The sequence below is a fragment of the Haemaphysalis longicornis genome, unplaced genomic scaffold, assembly GCF_048455015.1.
Source record: "Haemaphysalis longicornis isolate Haplotype H1 unplaced genomic scaffold, Haemaphysalis longicornis Haplotype H1 scaffold_11, whole genome shotgun sequence".
Lineage (NCBI taxonomy): Eukaryota > Metazoa > Arthropoda > Arachnida > Ixodida > Ixodidae > Haemaphysalis > Haemaphysalis longicornis.
The window spans coordinates 25,630,215-25,647,058 of NW_027526214.1; the positions used below are offsets into that span (position 1 = coordinate 25,630,215).

At 44.6% G+C, this 16,844-nt stretch overlaps 1 long non-coding RNA gene across 1 annotated transcript; it reads left to right on the plus strand.

Moving 5' to 3' along the window:
* Nucleotides 1-561: 561 nt before the first annotated feature.
* Nucleotides 562-15,952, plus strand: LOC144160936 (uncharacterized). Its single transcript, XR_013320450.1, has 5 exons — nucleotides 562-645; nucleotides 1,417-1,468; nucleotides 5,378-5,528; nucleotides 11,544-11,636; nucleotides 15,752-15,952. It is a non-coding gene; the product is annotated as an uncharacterized LOC144160936 (long non-coding RNA).
* Nucleotides 15,953-16,844: the final 892 nt, after the last annotated feature.

A 16,844-nucleotide genomic window follows, 5' to 3' on the forward strand; every position in this document is an offset into this window, starting at 1 on the left:
CCTCCATGGCTTACCAAAACTGGCAGCCAATCGGAAAAGACCGGGAGCAAGAAGGCAGCGATCGGGAAAGTTGCAATCAGGAGCCCATTAAACCTGAAATACTTGTGAACACAAAAAGCAATAATTATTTTGAATGAATGATTCCTTAAAGATTAACAAATTTCGCAATGTTGTGTGATCACTTTGCATAAAAATACAAAGAGGGAACTCTGCTCTTTTGTTCGGCGCTGCAGTCGCTTCCGATCAGGATTCTATTTAAACTGAAAAACTTGTGAACACCAAAAGCAATGACAATTTTGAATAAATGATTCTTTGAAGATTGAACAATTTCGAAATGTTGTATGATCACTTTGAATTAAAATTTAAAGTCGTAACTCTGCTCATGTATTTGGCCGTTTCGGCGCTGCGGTCGTTTCCGATGTAATTTTTCCATCAAGTGGTGGCGGCGAAATCGGCCGTGGTTGCGCGATGTCCGTGTTGTTATTCATGTTTGTTGTGCGATATACCGTCGTAAAATGTGTTCGCCCTTCGTGGATAAAGCCTGCTTGCCACGTTGGAAACACGTGCGGTTAAGGATAAGCTGAAATACCGCGGCAAACGATCGAAGAACGGCGGCGTTTTCCTGTGCCCGGACAAAGAAGTTCGGTGAGTTCTTTTTTGCTGGACCTTTTCTAGCGCGACTAAGGTTCGGTGCCAGAAACGTGTTATTGGCTTGATTTCTCGTTTCCGCGTCAGTCTCACGCTGTGGTTCGTGCAAGCTAAATGCAATTTGCTGGCGCTGCTCGATATGTCTAGCGTTGCTGACGGACAGGTGGTGGGCGCAGCGGAGGGCCTTAGGAAGCTTGAAATAATTGCCGGTGCTCTTGATAACATCGTGAGGAATCGTCGTGTTTTGTTTCGTATGCGGTTTTTATCGCATTAGGTCTATTTCTATATGCGGCCGTGCGGTTTCACCGTGCTTTTGTTTTATTTCGATAGCTGTGCCACTTTGAACAAAGCAAAATACAATGTGCGACTGCTTAACTTATCGGACGTAAAACTTCCCTTGAGAAAAATGAAAACCTTAAATAGTTTGAGAATCTTAACTTGGAAATAAAAGTGTTTTGATATTTTTTTTATCGTCTTGTTACTGGCTGAAAACTATTTGTTTCAAACGGTTTGTAGTTCAGGAGCACATAGGCGGAGTATATTTCACATTGCTGTAAACGGCTATCTACGCTTACATAGCATTGGTTTTAAGCACCTTTCATCAATTCAGTGGTTACGTCTTTTGACATAACTGTCTTGATAATAAAACAATCATTGAGTGAGTGTTCTTACTTCTCGGAATGTGTAGTGTACTGTGAGCTTTTAACTTTGGCAGGTAACGACGTTTGTGCTTATGTAACTTTTCTTTGCAACCTTTTCATTTAAAAGTGGCTGGAGCTTCAGGACGGGGACTGTCTGGCAAGATGAAAAGCAATAACAGGTACGTACTGCATTTATGTTGCCGATATAGGAACCCAGAAATAGAAACTGGACCTATGAGTATGCGTTTGAGTGATGTGGGGCCTTTGCAGCAGGAATTATGCCCACCTAACTTGTGGGAGTTGTTTATTCTTGCATTACCACAGGAATAATAGTAGTAGGTAGCCCTTTCAGCGGTAGGATGCTCTGCATGTTTAGGGCAGTTGAATTATGTTGAATGTAGCTTTTTATACGTGCAGAAAGTGAATTCCTGTTTTATATTTCTTTTGCACACGATGTAGTGCCTGTGCAAACCAGGTTTTCTGGGTGAAGAGTCCTTCAACATCTGCGTGAGGCTGGGCAGCTGTTATGTCATAATGCTAGTAATGTGAGTAAGCACTAGATCTTGCAGGTGCAGTCCCAGTGCCGCAAGAAGTAATTGGAATGCTGGAGCTGGGGCCAAACTCGGGTCTGTGTAGCTGCACCAGCGGTAACTGACAGCAGCATATCATATACACATGCATATCGGCCACAATATCCCCTCTATACCTATGGACCCTTCTGTATTACCGTGTCACTGAGCATTATGCATTGGATGTTGGATGCCGCGCCAGTGGAGTGATGGTGCTCTCAGCAGACACTTCTGGCAGCATAGCCTGCATGCTTCCAGTGAATGTGAGCTAGTCAAGCTGAATCTCTTGCAGATACAGGAAGGCACTGTTCTTTTCTCTGAATACAGACTCCTGACATCCTTTCGCGCTACCTATGCACTGAATTTACATGGCTTCCTTGTCAGTGGTCAGTTAATCAGCCGGCTGTTTTGCGATGGGTTAAGCAAACTAAAATAAAAGAACAGTGGGGAGGTTATGCTGGGTGTGCGTGCAAGGTCACAAAGTTATTTGTGAACTTGAGTTGTAAATTGATCTGTCAGTTGAATTTCTTTCCCTTTTTTTGCATTCAAGCTTACCCACCCCTTTCTCTGAAATAAGATCATGTCTATGCTACTGAGCTGCACTGTTGGTGGCACCTGGAGTGAGGCATCTTTATGCTTCATTTCTTTATGTCGACCGCATACTGTGACTGCTCAAAATGCTGTAAGCACAGTGCTTACATTATGCGCACAGGCTCAGTTGTGTGAGTTCAAATTCATTTCAACCTGCCGAGGTGGCTCAGTGGCAAGGCGTTGCACTGCTGAGCACGAGGTCGCGGGTTCGATTTTCGGCCGCGGCGGCCGCTTTTCTGATGGAGGCGAAAAGCAGAAATGCCCGTGTGTGCGAGATTTCGGCGCACGTTAAAGATCCCCAGGTGGTCAAAATTAATCCGGAGCCCTCCACTACGGCGCGCCTCATCGCCTGCGTTGCGTCGGCGTGTTAAACCCTACAATCAATCAATCATTTCAACCAAATAGATTTTTGTCGGAGCAAAACGAACCGTTGGGCTTTCTTTGCCATATTTTGTTTATTCTTGCTCATTAATTAAAAATATTTTTTTTTTCATCTATATACAATGGCTTTAGTGCCTCTAAATGTGTGCAGACAAACATTTACATGCTGGGTTCTGTTTTTAAATGAGGCATAGCCACATGCTACTCAAGATCATGAGTTCGCTTTCTCGAATCATAAGAATTGACAATTTAGATTCTTTCGGGCCAGTAAAGTGACTGCACATGTTGATGGGGTGGTAATTCTGGCGAGGCATCAACCGCCTGGTCATCATATTGAACATATATTTGGCTAGATAGTGTGCGAAGGATGTGAAAAAAAAAAACAAATTGTACCAAAACAATATAAATTAAATGCAGTCAAAAGTGTTGTTCTTTGCACTATAGGGTAATGTTAGTACCTAAGCAGCATTTACTGTATTCACAAGCTTGAGACACTGACAGCATAATGCACCCGCAGCTAGGCTCAGTGGCTAAGGTGTGGTGCTGAGCCCATATATGCTGGTTTGATCTTGGCCGCGGTGGCTGCTTTTCTGATGGAGGCGAAAAGCGAAAACACCCTTGTCTCGAGATTCAGCATAAGTTAGTTTCCCAGGTGCTCAAAATTAATCTTGAGCCCTCCACTACTGCACGCCTCATAGCCCATGTGCAGCTTCAGCGTGTTAAACCCTGCAATCAGTCAATCCGACCGCGTAACGTAATCACGTGATTTTTATCAGAGCCTTTTGGTGCGATGAGGGGGCAAACGTCGATAGCCCTGGCAAATAAAATGCATCAATGGTACGGATAGGTAGATGATGATGATGATTGATTGATTGTGGGGTTTAACGCGTTGACGCAACGCCGGCAATAAGGCGATAAGGCGCGCCGCAGTGGAGGGCTCCGGATTAATTTTGGCCACCTGGGGATCTTTAACGTGCGCCGAAATCTCGTACACGCGTGCTATTTTGCTTTTCGCCTCCATCAGAAAAGCGGCCGCAGCAGCCGGGAATCGAACCCGCAACCTCGTGCTCAGCAGCGCAATGCCTTAGCCACTGCGGCAGGTACGGATGGGTAGGTTTACCTAAAGTAGCCCATGCTGGCTTGTGCTCCTGCATGGTCTACTATAGGTAGATGTTGGGGCAGCAAGGCAGTGCTCCCTAATTATTTGGCCGCAACCCCCTGTGTACCAAGCAGGGGTACCTGAAACAGTCCATCATTTTTTAATACCTCAAAAGCTTCTCTCATTGGTGATTGGGCACAAATAAGATTTCATTTCGTTGTTGCTTATATTCTTGCTCTTCTGATCAAGATCGGTCTAAAAAAAGCACAGAGAACATAGTGTATGCTAATTTTGAATTTTGCCCTTCCAATAATAATGCCAAAGGCAACCCCGTACCGTGTTTACTGAATTGTAATGTGACCACGATTGTAGCGTGAGGGGTGACTTCATCACGTAAAAAAGAAAAATTAAAACCACTAAAGTAACTCAAAGGGTAACTTTCTGTTGTGCCAAAAAAAAAAAAAAGAAGAGCCGCCAAAGTACTCACTTGAGGCCAGTGGAATTATGGAAAAGCACATTTATTTTTCAAACACTTGGGCTAGGCGCCCACCTTTGACACTTATAACTTCGCAGGAAGCCCATCTGTCGAACGATATCACTTGTTTTGAGCTGTATCAGCTCAACACTGACCGCCAAAAGGCGGTTACACTGTTTGGTGACGAAATCAGCAACACCCTTTTGTAATTCGACGTGGCAGCTGTAGCAAGGCCCTCGGAAACTTATTGGGCAGGGTTCGCATGTAAAAAGGCGCTCCCGCAGTAGCTGCCATCCACAGACGGTCGATATTGACTCTTCGGGGAGCTGCCGAATCCCCAATTTCTTGAGCCATTAAAATAGCATGGGTCATACTGAGTGCAACACGTTGCCGTAACAAGGGGAGCTGAAGCGGTGTTGAAACACTTGAGGGCAATGAAAGTTACCTATGCCTCAATACTAAAGTACGGCGTGAAAACAAAGGAAAAAAGTTGCGCACGCTGTCAACCACCACAGAAAAAAAGCAAGGAAACGGAAAAAGTCGATCTTAGCTTGTAGTGGACCCGAACAACTCTGACACATCTTGCTGACATAGATTGCGAAATGGTCAGAACTGTAGCCGTTGATGACAGTTGGGTGCATCATTGCAATTTTAGGCAGATTGTAACGTGAGGGTTGACTTCAGGTTGCAAAAAGAAAACGTGTTATAATCGACTAAATACAGTAACATTCGTATTTGTATTTAACTATTTAAATTCAATTTAAGAAATGTATGATATTTGTTCACCTCCTCTATTGTTTTGATTGTTCAGCATACTTGATCATGACAGCATCATGTGACGTTTTGAGACTGCCTAGAGATGAATGAACTCATGTTGCTCATGGCAATTTGCTGAAGCAAAAACTAGGAAAATTTTGACGCATCAGTTTGGTAGGCGCCCTGACTATAGACCACAATTTTACAACCTTCTCAGGGTGGCGCCATTTGCCCGGGATTGGTGTGGAGCTGTGCAGGCATTTCCCGGGGGACAGCGGGAGCAGCCACGGCCCCAGCCACATGCCACCAGCCGCATTGGACTGCGTATCGTGTGGCCGATTCGGACACCTAATCTGATTTGAAAATTGGTAAGTTCATATTCAATCGTTTGCAACCCACAGTTTACAGTGCAGTAGAAAGTGGGTTAAAGGCGAGTGAAAGCTAGTTGCATGCGAGGATTGCGTATGCTGTACACAGGCTGCAAATGGACCATGCTTTGCGTGGTTCTCACCGAAATCGCGGTTTGTGGAGCTATATTTCTCTGTGCCACACTTTTTCCAGTGAATTGCTGCACCCGACTTATACCCTACGAATTAGCTGTGCGTCTCACCGTCCCCGCAGAGCTGAGCTGTAGCATTAGAAAAGGGTTGATTTTTGTTTGTTTCTCGTCTATAAAATGAACACTGCTAACCTGTAGCGAACAGAAATTAGCGATAGATAATGGGATTGGAATCAATAACTGGGCTCTAAAAACAGCGTACGACAGCGCGTATTGTATTCAAATATGTTCAATTTGGCGTGATAATCTATTTGCGGAAGCACTCAGGGACCCCCAAAACCTTAGTTATGGTTTTTAATGCATAACGATCTTGTGTTTGTTATTTTTTTATGTACTCAACAACTGTGCAGTGACGCTCAAACAAGCAGCCTTTGCACATTTTCACCCAAGGCATGCCGACCTGCATGCTGGAGGAAAAAAAAAGTCTGAAAAATGTGGGTACAGCTGTTATATTCAAGAGGACTGCCATGACAAAATATACCACTCAGAGGCCATGAATCTGATAAGACAACATGCAACACGGGGCATTTGCAGCCTGTGCACAGCATGGGCAAACCCGCCGTGCAGTTAGTTCTCGCTCACCATGAGTGCGCTCTCTAGTGCACTGTTAAACTGTAGGGTGCTGACTCGTTGAATAAAATTGTACTTGCCAAAACCTTGGTGCTGAGACAAATCGTCTGGAATGCAATTGAGTAAGCACTGTTTGATGGTAATGGCACTATCTAACCTCATCGGTGCTTTATTTTTAGAAAGTTCATAGCATTATCGAAAACCGTGAAAGATGCAGCTTCTCGCACAAGTTCACGATGTGTGCTCTTAAATCGAGTCTGCGCTTAAAAACTTCCTTACTTGGGGGCAGCTGGATGAAACATAAATTATAATCATACAAAGAACTAAATATTGCCAATGTAAATTCAACAGAAATTCGTCTTTATTGTCTCCTAAGCAGCATTTATTTATGCTTCCTCAGAAACTTCACTGCAGCAACCAAGCACAAGTTCAGAAGTTCTTGTACTGTATAGACAAGGCTTGCTCAGTTTTTTTTAGTATCCTGTGCAAGTTTCTAACCTCTGTTGTTGGCTAGAAGCTTACTGTGTTAATAACCGTGGAAACGAACAAGCTGAAAATGTTCCTGTCAGTGCTGCGGCAGTAGCTCAAGAGGCAGCGGCTTTTTTGCCATTCACTATGCCGATGTGGAAAAAGCCATGTGTGCATTTCTCCTGGCAGGTCCCTGGAGACAGGGGTGCCTGAAGTAATGAATCAGTGCTGAGGTTGATAACGTTAAGCAATTATCACAATGCATTCCTCAATCAAGAGCTTCTAAGATGTCGAGGTTAGGTATCGGTTTGTAAAGGTCCAGTTAAAGATAGTAGGAAATTGTAGTTCATTTTCTTGCATGCAATGAAAAAAGTATTTTTAGATGTGATGACATTTCTCAGAAGATTTTGCTCTAGGAGCTTGTAGGCATTTTGCTTGCACACGGTGGTGCGTGCATGCTTCCCAGCTTTGGGCTAGTGCATGGGCCGCCGCTATCCTGTGAGCACCGCAGCAAAGACGTAAATATTGCCTTTTTTTTTTTTTTCCTATTGCGAACACAGTACACTGCTAACCTTTAAATGAAGGTTGCAAAGCTTCCTTAGAAAGCTAATATAAAAAAAGAAACATTCGAGGAAGCCGTTTCTGCAGTACAAATAAACCGCTGTTTTGAAAGTAGTAAAGATGAGGCTGAGTGAAACACTGCGGCAAATATTTTGTTCTTCACAAAACAGTATTTCTGGTAGAGAAGTTCAGAATGCAGCCTGGCTGTAATTTTAGAGCAGTCGTAGTTATTAAGAAAGAAGCCGTGGCTTTCTACAGTGCTGTGAACCTCTTATAAATAAGTCGTCAGTGAGCTTGGAAAGTGCTGTACGGCTAAACAGTGAGAAGTCAAATGCATTCACGCATTTTTTTTTGGGGGGCAGAAAATAGTTTTTCTACCTTTAGTTGTAAGACAACCGCTGGTGGCTTTAGTGAGCAACTACTGATGCCCCCTCCTCACCCCCCCCCCCCTACACACACATACGCACCTTTTTTTGGCATCTTTCTTTGTCAACTACGACTGCACGCTGCAATTTCTGTGGCTGCAAAGCTTGTGCGAGCGTACTGAGTTTGTCCCCTGCCATATCGTGGTCTCAACAATATTGGGGCAGCAGAGTTTTACAATCTAGGCAACTGACCATTCATAGCCGTAGTGCAAAAAAATTGGGCCTGTTTGTTTCTATTGCGTGTGCTTTTTTTTTTTTTTTTTTTTTTGAGGTTCAACACTGCGAGGACACCTATGCGCAGAATTTTGCGGCGTGTGCTTCTTGCAATATCCTTGCTTTATTACACAAGACTAAAGAGGAAATGCGGTACTATGTCGTAATTGAGACAACTGAAATAAAGCCAACGGTTTGTAGGCTGTAAAAAGTGCAATAATATAAGTACTAGGTCCAGGTTTTGTATTTTCATGATAGAAGCATTCCTTTCCCGTCATTCGCACAAACATTTTACTCAGTGGCTGCTATGAGGCTTTTTGATCTTAGTGATTATTCGAATAAATGCTAATGTACTGCAGCACGGCTGAGATGCACTGCTTTAATTTGATAAAGTTACAGGTGGGGAAATGTAGTATGATGCTTAATAATGACAGAACTGTATCAATAAGTCTTCTCAAAATACACATTTCATGGGCTTTGTTTTTCCAAATGAGAGATTGAAATGGCCTATTTTAACACACACTTCAGTTGGTTATGTAATGAGTAAAACTCGCCTGCTAGTTTCCCACAGTGGACTGGGACCTTTATACCCTAGTTACACGGGCACAGTTACCCCGCTAACCATGGTTAACGCAAACTGAGCTTGGCCACCTCAGTTCGGTTACGCTAACCGCAGTTGCTGCTGCCGCAGTGTTCAAAAATCGCACAGGTCAGTTTGCACACAAGTGGCGGCGCATCAGCGTAGGCGAAAAAAATCACCTGGCGTTCGCAGAAGACGAAGGCCTGAAATAGCGGGAGCCCTCGAAGCTGCCCCCAAGAGGAGCTTGTGCTCTTTGCGTCGCTCTCGCAGTCGGCACGACCGTGCGTGAGCAGCAGCTCGTTTCCCGGTCCACCCAATCAACTATGAGAAAAGCCTAAATTTGTAAATTCTGCTGATCGTTTGCCAAAAAAAATAGGCAAAGCAGGCAATCATGAAGCGTTTTCAGCACTCGGAAACGATCCGTGCGCACGTCGGCCGTTCCTGCAAACATGCCGGCGCGTCTGTCCGCACGGCACTGAAAGCGGCTCGAACCAGCCCAGACCACAATAGCAACAGCTTGTCGCCCCTCTTCGAAATCAATCGCGGAAAAGAAGTTCCACATGCGACAAAGTGGATATTATAAAGGTTAAAAATTGTGCTATGTATTGTAATTTGCAGTTGTAGAGATAGCGCCGGTCAAATATCGACCACGATCCTAAGTTCCCAACACCAAACCGACCCGAGAACAAGCCGCTCGCGAGCTGCTGGGGAAGCCCCTTTTTCGGCGTGCGCGAATGCGTCGCGTTTGGGTCTGAAGCAACTGTCTAACGAAATTTTTTGTCTACACTGCTTCGCCTTTGGTTTTTATCGTGAGGTTAAAAGTTTGTTACTTTATTTTTGTTACGCTCACAACCAAGTGACCGCTGTCGACACACTTGGAATTTCGCATGTAACAGCCAAAACCGCAGTTTGCGATAACCACAGTTAAAATTTAGTAACCACCGTTAAACGTAACTACAGTTACTTCTGCCATGTAACTAGGGTATTAATCTTAATTAAGGTATGGTGTGGGCGGACAACCAAAATATTTGAATATTAAAACAGTTGTGTTGACTTTTTGCCAGAACTTCTAGGGCTCCATGTCAAAATTAACAATATTTTCTAATGATAACATGAAGGACAAACAGCTGCTATGCAGTTGCATAAGGAGAGCGGCATAAAATGAAAGAAAGCTGTTTTGCAAATGGTAGGATGTTGCACCATTCTTTGGATGGCTCTTCAACTGCATGGCAGCTTTTAAAGTTGAAAGAAAAATCATGTAAATCATGCCTGGCATTCCCTTGGAACTCCCTGAGGGTTCAGGTGAGCTTCAGTTGCCTGCTTCTACTCAGAGTCAGCACCTAAAGCAAGAACGAACACCATGGCTATATCATTCTGCACTTAAAACACTGATAAGCTCCGCAAGGTTGTTTGATCAGCGATTCCAAAGATTTGGTTTCATCACAATGGTGTGGAATCTAGTTTGCTGACTGCCCATTTTTTTGCTGCTGCCTTCCAGTTTGTCACAGGGCCCTTGCCACATTATAGTGTGGGGAATAGTGAAAACTTCAATCTGACCCTTAAAGGAGTGCTGGCACAAAATTTCAAAGCACAGATGACTACATAAAAAGCTTTCTTTTTAAATAGAGATACCCCTCAGGAAGGTTAACCTTTAAGTGTTCGGAAGAACATATTTTAAGTCAATTTTAATATGTGCATGCTCGAAAAAGTTAAGGATGGATTTCCTTTCGACATCGACATCAGCGTGATGCCATGTGTGCCTCTCCCCAAACTGCCTATGTCAGGGCTCCCATGACGTATCCAAGGTGGCCTACTCTGCCTGATCCTTCTGAGAAAACGCGGATCCTTCAGTGATGGCGCCAGTGTTTTCTATTGAACACAATTGCCGAGAGACATGAGCTACAGCCCAGTCTTTAAAAAAATGTCTGCTGTCCTCTTGGGTGAAAAGGAAGGAAATGTCCAAAACAGGCAGTACAAACGACAAAGAAATAAGTAGAAACAACAGCACTTGTGTTTTTCCTAATTTCTTTGTCTGATGTATCTCGCCCATTTTGCAGTCTCGTCTTTTTCAACTTGGAATCAACTTGGCCTAGCCTCAACCCTAGCAAGTCTTCATGGGCCCTTCATTGAAATTACGGAGGGTTTAATGGATTTGTATGCTTGCGTGATGCATACAAAGGAGAGATCTTACTTATTTTCATTCACTTCGAATTGAACAAGCAGTGACAGGTTAAAAATTTGCAACTTTTGCTGAATAGCAGGGGTCAGCAAGCATTTCAGGCGGAGAGCCGGGTTTAATGCAATGGACACGGAGGGGGCCGGAGGGCACATTGGTTGGAAGGGGAGGGGGGCTTTGCAGGCAAATAAATTTTGGGGAGGAAATTGAAAGCAGTGTACAAAACTAGAATAGCAATCCTTATCATGTTTATTTCCAACACGAATGTCACGAGCTTTCATGCCAGTTGAGGTCAAAACTGCCATGTCGGCCTTCAGGTAGAAAGTGACAGAGGAGAAGGGGTCTACCATTGTGCCGGGGGCCACATAATACTGCCCCATGGGCTGCGGGTTGCCAACCCCTGATTTATAGCATTTTCGTATATCGTCTGAACATGAAGCACAGGACAACCTAAGGTTGTCAGTTCTAGATGCCTTCATTTGTGACAGGGATGGGTGGCATCTATGGAAACTTTCTGGGTGTTGCGAACAACTCAAGGCAGGTTTTCGTGGGAAGATTGGCAAGCATGCTCTCATTACGTTGCAACACTTGTGAGAGGGAACCCCTGTGTCAGAGGACCTGTTTACAGTCTAGTTTCCTGGTGCTAACAAATTCCAAAATTTTTTGGCTGCTGCAAAGATCTTAAGAAAGAATTGTTTTTACAATTTAACAGTTTGTGACCCTGCCCAAGCAATCAAAATGCTTGCCCGGTTTTCTATTCGGTTTGGTTGCTTGTCCGGTTTTCATTTTCAAAGTACCGCATATTATGTGTGGTCTTGTTTTTTCTTGCAGTGCCTGGCATGAGCTCCTTACTACTGATCCTGCCACAAACGCTATGGATGAGAGTGGGCGAAATCTGTGCATCACTGCTGCTAATCTCACAAGGTTTGTGGGATTTCTGCATCTTAAAATCGAGGAAATTGACATGCAGTTTATTAGGCTTTAGACAAGACCTGCTGTTAATAGTTACTGGTGGGTTCTTTAGCATAGCCATGAAGCACAGTGTGATTGCTTTGTGTTTTAGGTTATTTCATCCTTTCTTTCAAGCTTAGAATGGCGAGTTGGTGCATCTTAACGATACTTGAACTTGGCGCAAAATATTGACAATCACAGAAAGTAGCTGGTGATAACAGGCAATGACTAGCAACTAACTTTTAGGCAGCGTAAGAACACATAATTGCAGGCCAAAGTTACGTGGCTCCACTTGCATGCAAAAAAAAATTGTGATAAGGAAAATTCACAGCCTAATAAATACGCTCTTTCATATGGAGACCCGTTGAAATGTCACTGACAAAATCGCATCCGTTCTTTCCTATGTGGTAAGCTTCCTGTATCTCCCTTTCTCATGTATCACTGCACCTGGACAATTTTCACTTGCTTTTTAAGAGCGTCATGCATGCGCTTGCAGAGCTGTGGATGGGGTTATGCCCACTTGTGCAGTTCTCAACTGAGAGGTTATGTTCATATTCACGCAATCGCACGTTCACACACCTTCCAGTGTGCCCAATGCAGACCTTTCCACATGAAAGAGGTATCTCATAAGCAATGTCCCTACACAGCAACTTGCGTAGGCATTGGTGGGCTTTTTCTCGCACCCTTGCCTATCAAAGGGACCCGTAGCACTTTCCCTCGACTACTCGGAATGTATTTTGGGGTAGTCAATTGTCCCAGCAATCACCTCCCACAAGAATCATGAAAATATGTTCGCTATGATGGAAGGTACGTGCGATGCAAGATGCACATAATCATTCCCTCAACTCATTGCGCAGGGTGCTCTTTAAACCTTTAATTAAAGCAACGCCCCAATTGCCTATATAAGACATTTTGCAGGAAAGTGGAATCTTTCTATCACTCATGATTAAAATTCAATCGCTAGTCCGTCAAATCTCATTTTGTCTGCTTACTTTTTTTGTGTGTGGGTTTGTCCCTCGTGAATTTCTCGAGCACATTTCTTTCAGGTACTTTTTGGCCACTACATCTGTTCTTGGTGTCGTGCAGAGATAGATGCAAAAAAAATTACCAAGATCCTTGTAGAAATAAAAAAGTTGTTTAATTTTAAATTTAAAAATACAAGCAAATAGAGCACTGCCCTCTTCTCGAAAACCGGAAATCTGCTGCTCACTTTCTCACTGACCCCGATGTCATATGGCGGGACAAATGAGGGCGGCAAAAAATACGTCCTGGAAGTTTTAAGCCCAGGGTGGCCTGACCTGGAAAGCTCCTTTCCGCGCTTCGTGACGCTGTCGTTCGGTGGTACTGTGCCGGAAAGTAGGAGAGGACAAGCAGCCATACGAGACTAGCAAAGTGACGTGCCTGCTGCTGCGTCGATGGGTGTTGCTATGTCTCTTTGTCTGAACTCTGTACCATCTTTACCTCTCTTTAATTTAGTGTGAAGCCATGTTCAGCGCTGCCTTGCTATTGAGGTTTCATGTGACCGTCACTTGTGGGTTCAAAGAAAGGTTAAAGAAACAGCTGCATATTCTGGTAAAAAAAACCTTATAGAACGCTCGCAGCAAAAAAACAAAACGCGGGATTAGAACCACTGACTTGCAAACCAGTACTCCAGCTTCTTACCTCTCGACCATATACACAAGCTGTGAGGCTTGCAAAAATTGAGCACAGAACTCTATAGTCAACAAATATTGCCAGGTGTGTCTGTTTCTTGTCATGTTTGTGAAATTCTGGCAGTGAGAATGCTTGTGTCTCACGCACCAATCTTGCAGACAACCCCCATCTTGCTAATACTAGAAGCAATGTAGCTAGAGCTTCCATATTTACCTCATAACAAGCATCACGCGATCGCAATCTCTCCGACGCAAGCAAAGGTAGCGAAGTACAGAATGTGCCACACAGAATTATATCTGTCTCCAAGGGATAATAGCTTGCCAACAAAAACAGTTTGGTTCAATTTGTCTCAAGGCAGCCAATCACCGCTAGAGAAAAAAATGTTGCTGTTTTTCAGTGAACGAAACAGCATTTCCCAGTGCTAAAACATGTCCCCAGACATAGAGACGGACTGATAACCTGGAAGCTGCCGTCCACTTTTGCTATGCTCCCTGACCACGCCTCCTCTACCATCGATGCCAATACCTGCCGTGAATAGACATCAGCATACGGCGTGCGAATAAACGAGTTCGCGTGTATTTTGGCGACGCGCGCTGACGCCAGGCGATATCAACAGTGGTGCATCGTAACACGCCATGGAAAGGCACACGTGCTCGAAGGGGAGCCATAGTGCGGCTCTGTTACTGTCTCTATAGATTTTTGTATTCTTTGAGCCCACGGTTAAGCTTTTATGCTTACTTTAAAGAAAACAAGCAGTAAGGCAACATTTAGGCTCGTTTGGTCAAAATAATGGCATATACACACTTTCAAGCTGAGCCAACTGTAGGGCCACCACTCTTTGTCGTCATATCCGGAGGCCTCAAGTGTGACGTTGCCAGTACTGCATGTGCTTGTATTGTTAGACTAAAAAATAGAATAACTTTCTGATATCTGCGCCGCTTTGATCATTCTTTTTGCGCATGTAGAATTTTTTTCATAGAATGTGGACTTCAAAAACATTATGAACAAAATTGAGGCGTGGCTTTGCTATTGCAAACAGCAGTGACCAGTGGAGCTGAGGGGAAGCCTCAGAAAATGGCACACCTTCCTAGTCTACCTCGACAACGCCGTAGTATTTGCCGGAACTGCGACGAGCAACTTAAACATGAGCGCGGCCCGACAAAGCGCGTTCCGAGAGGGAAACTAATGTCCCGGGGTTTTTCATCCCGGCGGACTCGCCATCGAAGTAGTCCGCTGCGGGAAACAAAGTGCAGACCCGCGAAAACGATCTGGAGGCGAGAAAAGGCGTGGCCTTGCTGTCGCAAACAGCCTCGCGAAAGTTATGCGCGGAATGCTGATGTCATTGCTAACGTCATACCATGTGCGCTCGGCAAGGCTAAACTTTTGCACGAGGACCCTTGTACGTGCACCGGTCCTCGTCTCCACTCTCCTCCCCGTCGCAAACTCGGCTGCCGGACTGTGTGCTGTAGCGCCCTGGTAACATCCCTCCGAGGAGCACAAGCTTGACAGCTCTGCTGTTAAAAAGAAAAGGCCAGAGCTCTGTGCCGTGCCATAACCAAAAGGCAGCAGAACTGATTGTGTTATCTACGACAACAAATTGTTTGCTTTCTCATGTGCTCACGTTAAAGGTATGCTTTTGCGTCATATGTTCAGCCTCGATGCATTCAACTTACAAGTGTATTTCAAATTTCCTTTCTCCTGTTAGGCCCAGTACTTTAGCCACATGGGTAGCTACGACTTCAAGGCGGCTGCCCGCACGGTGTTGGGCATGGTGATTGGGCAGCCAGTGGCATTGTCCTGCAGCTGGGCAGGGTCCAAGAGGGTGAAAGAGGCCTTCTGCGAGCTAGACAAGATTGTCTCTTGTTCTTAGTAAGCTGCCCTGATTTTATTTTATGCACGAGGAATTCATTATAATATTTTCAGGGGCTACTTTATTTCAGTGTATTTGTTTGACCATTAGAGCTTATTTTTAATGTTCTTGTTTACAGGAATGAATATGGATACTGTTTGATAATGCGTAATAAATATTGGCTCTCTGGAATAGTTGTACGTTGTGAAAACTAGAGGCATTGCATTAAGCAAGCTTGTAATACGTTTTTTTTCACCTGCCACGGTGGCTTAGTGGCTAAGGCATTGTGCTGCTGTGCTGAAGGTCACGGGTTCGATCCCAGCAGCGGCTGCCGTTTTTCTGACGGAGGCGAAAAACAGACACCCGTGTGTTGAGATTTCAGCACACGTGAAAGATCCCCAGGTGGTCGAAATTAATCCGGAGCCCTCCGCTACGGCGCACCTCATAACCTGCGTAGTTTTGGCGCGTTAAACCTCATAATCAATCAATCAATTGAATTTTTTTTTCAGGAAGGGCATTGCTAAGCCTGTGGATATTTTTACAGTGTAGTATATTACTTATTTGTCTGTTTTCAATTTTCTTTCAGTGTCGATACAGCCCAGGTACCCCGACGCAAACAAGGTCGCTGTGGCAGCTGTTATTAAGAAATGGCTATACTCCGCCGGTGACCGGGATGGCGGCTGCACGAAGTGGAAGACACTGGACAGTATGAACTGAGCAAAATAACGAACCGGAAGACACTGGACAGCATGAACTGAGCAAAATAAATTAAGTAAAAAAAACCTAATCACCACAGGCTTTGTAAATCACTACATTTGTCCCTGAAAGGGCAAACAGTGCTCTTTAAAAGGGCACAAATGCTTATGCATGCAGTATGAACTTACAGCATGTCCCATTTTTAGGAACCCATGTGCGCAATTCGAACTGAAAGCTGCTGGGGTTGGACAGCCGGGATGTGAATGGCAGAATGTCCACTATGGTTGAACGGCTAGTATATCACCGAAAGTTGAACAGCCAGGCACCAGAGTATGTTCAAGAGCCGCTCACCAGGAAAAGCTGACTGGCCGTACTTCGGCAAAAGCTTATGGGCCACTGATTAGACACATTTCAACGGCCGACCATCGGCATAAGGTCAACAGCTGACCTTCTGCAAAAGTTAAACAGCCGGCCTTGGGCAAAGGTTAATGGCTGATCTGCGGCAAAGCTGTACGGCCGGGGACCGTTGTGGACCCCTCTGCTATGAATTGGTAAAAGGAGAGTGGCCATTGGGTGTACAGCAGTTAACTTTAAACACACGGCAGAGGCCCACCTTTGAGTGCGCGCTTTACACTTTGACTGGAGAAAGGCCGGGCAGAAATTACCCGGCTGAAGTTCTTCGGCTGATTTTAAGCCGTACAGGCTTGTGCTGCTTGGGGTAGAGCCAACTACACCAAACCATGTAAAACGTTCTGCTGGCAGCTGTAGGAATATGCGGCAAACGCTGTCTCTATGCAACTTCGTTAAATCATACACTTATGTTCTGCAGTCTTTCAGTTTGGTGGGGCCTCTCTTACCTAATACTGAATTACCACAACCTTTTGGACGCTCTTTTTCTCCACCCACGGAGTGCAAACGATGGTGGTTGGAAAGAAAAATGGCTCTGTGAAGCAGGTCTGACTACTTGCCCCTCTTCTATATCG